Source organism: Diabrotica virgifera, chromosome 5 (assembly GCF_917563875.1).
Source record: "Diabrotica virgifera virgifera chromosome 5, PGI_DIABVI_V3a".
Taxonomy (NCBI): domain Eukaryota; kingdom Metazoa; phylum Arthropoda; class Insecta; order Coleoptera; family Chrysomelidae; genus Diabrotica; species Diabrotica virgifera.
Genome location: NC_065447.1, coordinates 134804750 through 134813411, shown reverse-complemented (window position 1 = coordinate 134813411; position 8662 = coordinate 134804750).

Below are 8662 nucleotides of genomic sequence, written 5' to 3'. Positions count from 1 at the left end.
GAAGGGTTTTCTTTACACCAAAATGCCCTCCTGATGGACTGTCGTGTAACTGACGAAGTACTTCGGCTATTCTGCTCTTTGGAATCACCAACTGTGTTCTCCTCACTGAACCATCATCATTTTCTATTACTCGTTTGAGCAAGCTGTCTTCCAAGATAAATGAGTCCCACTGGGCCCAATACGTCTTAACTACTGAGCCTAGGCTTGATATTTCTTGCCAAGATGGTCGACGAATTTCTTCTTTCCATTTTCGAATCTTCTGTAAAACTGGATCTTTTTCTTGTTCTTCCTCGATCTTGGTAGGCGTCCACTCGTCGTTGACCACTGTTGTTCTTAGTACTGCTGCTTCCTTTGACTCTGTTTTGTTACAATGGGAACATTCTGCTGGACATGGTCTTCTAGATAGAGAATCAGAGTTCCTGTGGCTAACTCCGGCCCGATGCTCGATCTTGAAATCATATTCTTGAAGTCGTTCAATCCATCTGGCTATCTGGCCCTCTGGATTCTTAAACTGCATTAACCATTTAAGGGCGGCATGGTCGGTTCGGATTAGAAACTTCCTTCCGTAGAGGTATTGATAGAAGTGTTCCACTGATTTGACTACTGCTAGAAGTTCTCTTCTCGTGACGCAATAATTTCGTTCAGGTTTTGAAAGCACTTTACTAAAATATCCAAGGACTCGTTCCTGTCCTCCTTGGATCTGCGACAGCACTCCTCCAATTCCCACATTACTTGCATCCGTATCTAAGATGAACTCTCCTTCTGGCAGTGGATACCCTAATATTGGCGCTGTAATTAAATGCCTCTTCAAAGTTTCAAAGGCCGTTCGGCAGTCTCCATCCCAGCAATAATCCCTTGCTTCCTCTGTAAGTCGCGTTAATGGCTTAGCGATATCTGCGAACTTCTTAATGAATCTCCGGTAGTAAGTACATAGTCCCAGAAAACTTCTCACTTGATGTTTATCAGTTGGTTCCGGCCATTCCTTAATGGAATCGATTTTTCCTTTGTCCACGGCCACTCCTTCTTTGCTGACTATATGGCCCAGATAATTGACTTTACTTTGAAATAGCTGGCATTTCTTGGGGTTTAACATTAACTGGGCAGCTTTAAGTCGATTAAAAACGTCTTCTAAATTCTTCAGGTGGTCTTCAAACGTCTCCCCCAAAACGATTATGTCGTCTAAATACACCAGGCACGTTTTCCAAGATAACCCTCTCAACACATTTTCCATAAGCCTCTCAAATGTCGCAGGAGCATTACAGAGTCCAAACGGCATAACGTTGAATTCCCATAATCCAGATCCTGTCGTGAAGGCCGTCTTCTCCTTGTCCACTGGATCCATTTCTACCTGCCAATATCCAGACTTCAAGTCCAACGTAGAAAACAATTTACTTCCAGCTAATGTGTCCAACGTGTCGTCGATCCGAGGCAGAGGATAACTATCTTTCTTGGTAACATTGTTCAACAAACGGTAGTCCACACAAAACCTCGTAGTTCCATCTTTCTTCTTGACTAGGACCACTGGAGAGACCCATGGGCTCGTAGAAGGTTCTATCACTCCGTCTTTCTTCATTTCTTGAACAATCCTTTCAGCTTCCTCTCTCTTCGCCTGTGGTAATCGTCGAGCTGTTTGACGAATTGGCCTAGCGGTACCAGTGTTAATTTTATGTTTGACAACTGTCGTTCTTCCTGTCTTTCCTCCTTTCGGTACGAATATGTCACGATATTGCCGAAGAAATTCCCTTAATTTCCTTTTTTATCTGATGTTGTCATCTGACGGATTATGGACGTCACGGATACACAAGTTCCTACTTTTGTCTCCTTCTTGATGGTCACCGGGTAGTCATTGATATTAATCAATCTCACGGGAATTTCTTTAGCAGAAGTAACCAATTCCTTTCCAATTATGATTCCTCGGCCAACCTCCTCGTCGTGGTTCCATGGCTCCATCATAACAGGTGTTCCTTCTTCTACAATTCCCTGTAGCCGCGCTACGATAATCGTTTCACTCCTCGCAGGCACAACTGTATCTTCTCTAATAGCTGCTAGCATAGTGCTGTCATCATGTGGATGAAGAAATACCTCCTCGTTGCCAACTTTGATTACCCTTTTCTTAAAATCCAATTGAAATCCATGCAAATTCATTACGTCCATTCCTAATATAACATCTTCTTCGATGTCTGCAACTATGACAGTATGGACGAACTTTTCTGCTCCAATCCCTAATTGTATCTGGATTTCTCCGTGGGTGTTGGCATTTTCACCTGTGGCAGTCCGCAGTCGCAACCTCGTTGGTAAGAGTTTCTTACGGCTGTTTATAACTGACGGTCGTATAATGGTCCTGGTCGCTCCGGTATCCACCAACAATGTATACTTTTTACCATTTATTTCTCCATCTACATATACACTATCTTCACGACATTTCAAAGAAGCTATTAGTATGAGATGGTCTTTAGAGTAGTTCTGAGTCGAGGCTGCCCCCCTAGGGTCTGTGCGCTCTCTTATTTCCTGCTGGCGAGTTTCTTGATTTGCGTTCTTCCTTAACCTCCGTGCGTGCCCCTTTTCACCACAATTGCAGCAATCCATGGTCTTCGTTTTCTTCGATGTAAAGCCTTTCATCATATTTACCAGCTGGTCAAGTTTGTCTTCATCCTCTTCTTCTTTCACAGTTCGAACTGCACTGTACTCACCAGAGGCCTGCGTAGCTGATTCGAACTCGAGGGCCGCGGACAATACATCGACCAACGTCTTGTGACGAGCTAATCGCAGTGTTCTTTGCATTTCATGATCACGAAGACCATCAATAAATGTTTGAACAGCTAACATTTCCATCATGTCTTCGGGAGCTGTTGGATAAGCAAATCGTACTAGCCTGGCAATATCTAGCTCATATTCTTGAAGAGCTTCATCTTTCTTTTGTCGTCGGTTTTTAAGCCGCGCTTGATAGACATACTCCAAATGTTCGTGCCCATAACGCATGTTTAGTCTCTTCATAAGTTGTTCAAAATCATTCGTCTCCTCTACAGCTATGGTCTGGAGTACATCCAAAGCCTCTCCTCGAAGGGCAATAACCAGATTTACAGCTTTGTCTTTTTCAGACCATCCGTTCGCTCTTGAAACTGTTTCAAACTGTTTCTTATAACTGTTCCATGATGACTTTCCGTCGAAATTTGGCACCTTAACACGAGCATGACCTACACTCCCTTCAACTATCGACCGTGGCTCCAATTTGTATTTGGTTTCATCATCTTTAATGTCTGTTAAGATGGGTTCCATACCTTTGTCTACTTTTTCCGTTTCCTGCATTTTCTTTTCTATTTCCTTGATCTTTTCTTCAAAAGTAGATTTTATGGACGATATCTTGTTGTCAAAATCCGAAGTGACTTTAGAGATCTCGTTAGTCATTTTGCTGTCAAGGGATGAAATATCACCCGAAACTTTCTTCTCTAACGATGCAATGTCTGTCGAAACTTTCAAAACATCCGAGGAAACTTGGGAGATTTCACTAGAAACCTTTTTCTCCAACGACGTAATGTCTCCGGAAACTTTGTTCTCCAACGATGTGATGTCTGCCGAAATCTCTTTAGAAATTGACGAAATTAAAGCAGTTTGCCTGTCCTCAAACACGTAGGTTTCTGGATCATGACCCTCTTCTTGTAATGCGTTCTTCAGACGAACCACTAGATCAGCCTTTTTCCCCGCTGCGTCGAGCTCACGATTTTCCAGTTCTGTTCTGAGCTCCGTAAGGCGCAGATCAGAAAGTTTCGGCTTACACTGTGAAGACATGGTCACACTCTTTATTTATTACGATTTATATTTTATTTATTTTTAAAGGTTCCACACTGTATTTAAACCGAAAAATTACGTTGATATTTATTTCAAGTATCCTCACTTCTGCACCATTTTGTTACGCGATTGACTCTACTATTTTATTTATTTATATCTTTAGGCACTAAGTTTAATTTAAATAAAGGAAGACTTACTTATATTATTTTATTTACATCACTTATTTATTTTAATAATTACAAATAACACCAACTAACACATCTAATTTATTTACAACTCAAATTTATGATTTAATTAACTAAAGATAATAACTTCGATAACTAATATATACATTTCATTAAACCCGATTTCGAATACAATTATCTCACGCGTCGCGGCTCGTTCGTTGACTGACTCGCCTGTGATCGGATTCCTGTTCTTAAATACTCTGGCAGCGGTCGCCTCGAATCGCCGTGGAAGATCTGGCCTTTACTCGTAACGCGGAGAAATATCGAGAAGAATTAGGCCGGGTTGTGAGGCGTCACAGTTACAAAAAAGTTTTCATCACTAAAATTGAAGCTAATAAAAAATATAATAAATTCCTCACTTGAAAAACCATTTAATGTTACTTAATTTAAAATAAGTTATAGGTAATTGAATGTATATATTTTTTTTCTGCCAGTATTCAAATCTAAGGATCCAAACTTAAATAACGGGAAAGCGATGCATTTTATAACACTTAATAAATACTTGTCAAAGTACTTAGAAATACCTATCAAATGAGCTCCAGGAGAAGTTGATAGCATCAAAATTTTTACTACAAAAATTTTTACAAAAAAAAGATATTGTTTTCTTTTGGAATAACTGTTAATTTTTATGATATCAGGCACATCCAACTATTTGAAAGTTAATTTCAAGAGCTATAAAACTGTATTACATTTATTCTTTCAAATACTTTATTTTTTTAGGATAATAGGTTAAAAGGCTCCAGTTACATTGTTCTCGCAGTAAAATTTAGGCTTAAACCTTTCTATCTTGGTTATTTTGATTCATACATAAAACAAACGACAAGTAAAATCTTTGCTAATAAAAAAACTCAAATTTCGTTATCTATCATTTTTTACGTGTATCGAGTATTGTTGGAGTTATTATCAAAAGCAAATAATTTACGAAAAGTTGAAAAATTTTGATTTTTTTAAGGGTCCTATTATTTTCATGTTCACTTGCTTAATTTTGATGATATCAACTTTTTCGGTGCTCATTTAATATACTCCATGTGGTGAGAGCGCTCCCGTCTGGAAAAATTTCTGATTCGGTTTGTTTGTGGATTCCTATTCAAAAATGTCCCCGTTAAACAAATCTGAAGGATGCCGGGCGGAATTTTTGGGCAGAAATTGTTTAAACAATTATTTTAAACAAATACAAAAGATCACCTTTTTTGCTCCGGAACATATAGTTCTAAGTTTTGTGGGTCATTCTAAACAAGAAAGGTATCTGGTAAATTTTCTCAAAAATTGATAATTTTCGAGTTATAAGCGATTTAAAATCTGAAAAATGCGAAAATACGCATTTTCGAGGCCTAAAAACTCATATTTAAATTAATATTTTTAAGGTTGCCAGATACTTAAATTGAAGATTAAACATTAAGCTTAAAGATTCTAAAGAGTAATCGCGTCTAACCTTAATTCATTATTAAATATGAGTGTTTATCCAATTTTTTTGCCGGTGCGGCGAGCTCTATTTCAAAAATCTCCTATTTTCCTCCGAAAAATATTTTTTCTAGATTGTTTGGGATATTCTAAATAAAATAAGTTTCTTGACATTTTTCTCAAATTTTAATGATTTTAAAGTTATACGCGATTTAAAATCCAAAAATGCGGTTTTTTGGCATTTTTCGGATTTTAAATCGCTTATAACTTTAAAACTATTAACTTTTGAGAAAAATGTCAAGAAACTTATTTTATTTAGAATATTATAAAGAATCTAGAAAAACTATATTTTTCGGAGGAACATAGGAGATTTTTGAAATAGAGCTCGCCGCACCGGCAAAAAATCGGATAAACGCGCATATTTAACAATTAAAAAACAACGGTATAAAGCAAGGTTGGGCGCGATCACTCTTCAGAATTTTGAAGCTGAATGTTTAATCTTCAATTTAAGTATATGTTAACCTCAAAAATACTAATTTAAATATGAGTTTTTAAGCCTCGAAAATGCGTATTTTCGAATTTTTCAGATTTTAAATCGCCTATAACTCGAAAATTATCAATTTAAAAAAAAAATAACAAGATACCTTTCTTGTTTAAAATAACCCAAAAATCCTATAAACATATGTTTCAGAGCAAAAAACGTGATCTTTTGTATATGTTTAAAAAAAATTGTTTAAACAATTTCTGCCCAAAAATTCCGCCCGGCAACCTTCAGATTTGTTTAAAGGGGACATTTTTGAATATTAATCCACAAAGAAATCGAATCAGAAATTTTTTCAGACGGGAGCGGTCTCACCACATGGACTAATAAGTATTTCTGAGTACTTTGACAAATACATATTCAGTAGGATTTTATAAAATGCATAGTTTTCCTGTTAATTAGGCTTGAATAATTAGATTTGAGTACTTACTCGCCGAAACAAAAAATACATTTAATTAGATACCTATAAGTAGGGTTACCATAATTTATTAAGGCCAAATCCGGACAGTGATAGTCCAAGGGGTTGTAGAAAATGTAAAATGTGAATTTGACTGTGTTGCTACCTCTACATTGTACATATATGCGAAATGCATATCGCACAATTAAAAGTACAGCTCTTTCGCTACAATATGCTACTAACATCGAAAATCTCTGCCAGTTTAAAATACATATACAGCTATGTTTTAACATACTTGACTTTCGACATAGAAAATAATATTACATTACGATTATTGTCTGCTCGTACGCATGCGCTGTTGACAAGCAGTGCAACCAACTTACTAGGTGCTGCGCAGAATGATATTTCCCACCGTTGGCCCAAGTGTTTTCCATTTTATTAGTAAAGAAAAAAATCCGGACATTTCTCATATCCGGACGCCAATCCGGACATGTCTTACAAATCCGGACTGTCCGGACGAAATCCGGACGTATGGTAACCCTACCTATAAGTCACTATAAATTAATAATAAATGGGTTTTCAAAGCTTTAATTTTGGTAATGATAACTTTTTTATAAAAACTTACAATTTTTAAGTGATTTGCGAAAAACCGCTTTAAAGCATGCAGTTTTTCACGAAAAATTAAAATGTTTGATCTTTAATAACTCAAAAAGTATTGATTTATTTTAATAACTTTATATAACAAATTCTGCTTATAATTTGTCCTTGTATCGATTTGTGGAGTTATTTTTAATAAAATAATTTTCACCCCCGAGAAGGGGTGGTATCCACCCCCAGTATAAAGGAGCAAGGTGGCACCATGTCACCTTTGTTTGTTGGGGTATCCTCTAGCCACTTACCAATTTTCGTGAAAATCGATGAAGGTTCAACGAAATTGAAGGTAATAGTTGATTTTTACCTTCAGTGACTGCACTATACAAAAGAAATTGCAATTTAATGACCTAATGGCGCGTATTTTGGGAGCTCATAAATTATTAAACGATATTTAGTCGCCAAATAATTAATTTATTGCATTTTAAGTACAACTTTCTCTTAAGCCTGGAAAATGGGGTGGTTTTCTTGCGAAGGGGGTTGTAGCTCAATAATCGAAATGCGCATGATGTAAGAGTTTATTCTTAGAATATATAAGCTATTGGAATAATATCCGTGATAGGATATATTTTAATTTTTTTCAGCATGTTTCTCTTAAGTAAAATCAATTAAAGGGTTGTTTGGGGGTGAACGGGATGAGCTCAAAAATCGAAACTATATCATTTCAAGAGCTCTGAAATAGCTCGTAATTCTGCCGCAAAAATCGATTCAATATCCCCTTTTTCAGTAGTGGGGGGGGGGGCTGAGTAAATTGCTGCTCAGTGGAACGAGCTCAAAATTTTTAATTTGCGGAATATGAAAGCTCATAAATAGCTCATAAATCAGGCCTATTTTTTTAATTTTTGCAAGTGGGGGGGGGGGAAGCTCAACACGGGTCTTTTATTATATGATTTCAACGAAATCAATATACTTTAACGTCCGACTGGTATATTATTTGACAAATAATGACATGATTTCGAAGTCAGTTAAGTATGATATAATGCCCTAGGGCGTTATTTTAAAAAAATAACACCCAAGCTCATTAAATTTAAATAACTAGTTAAATACTGTCAAGTTGACAATTAAAAACCTAAGTAAAACTATGGTTACCACAATTACGTTACGACTATTTCTAGTAAATGTACTTATTTGAAAACTAATTAATTCAAAATTCTTTCAAATTTTTTGCATATAAAGAATAATTTAGTCGGACATTAAACGTTGAAGGCACCACAAGTATTATAGATAATAACGCTTTCGGTCAACGTATATACCTCGGGCCAAAGGCCCTCGGCTATACACCATTGACCTCAAGCGTTATTATCCTTATAATACCCTTGGTACCTTAATAACTATAAACAGTTTATTTACATTTTATTTAAATATTAAACTAATTTTAATACTTACTACATTCCAAAAAATTTTATTAAAACAATACCAAAAATTAAAAAAATAAAAGAATAAGACACTTACAAACACATTGAAAATGCCACAAAGAAATGATTTCTGAACAATAATTGTCGGCAAAAATTTTAACCAAATACGTATTTTCTGAAAAAACATTATATAATAAAATATACTTACAATCCTAAAATGTATAAAAAAATAAAAAAATAAAAATTTGCATTGGTGATCGAACCCACGTATATTAGGGATGTTATTTTGGAAATCAGGGCACGT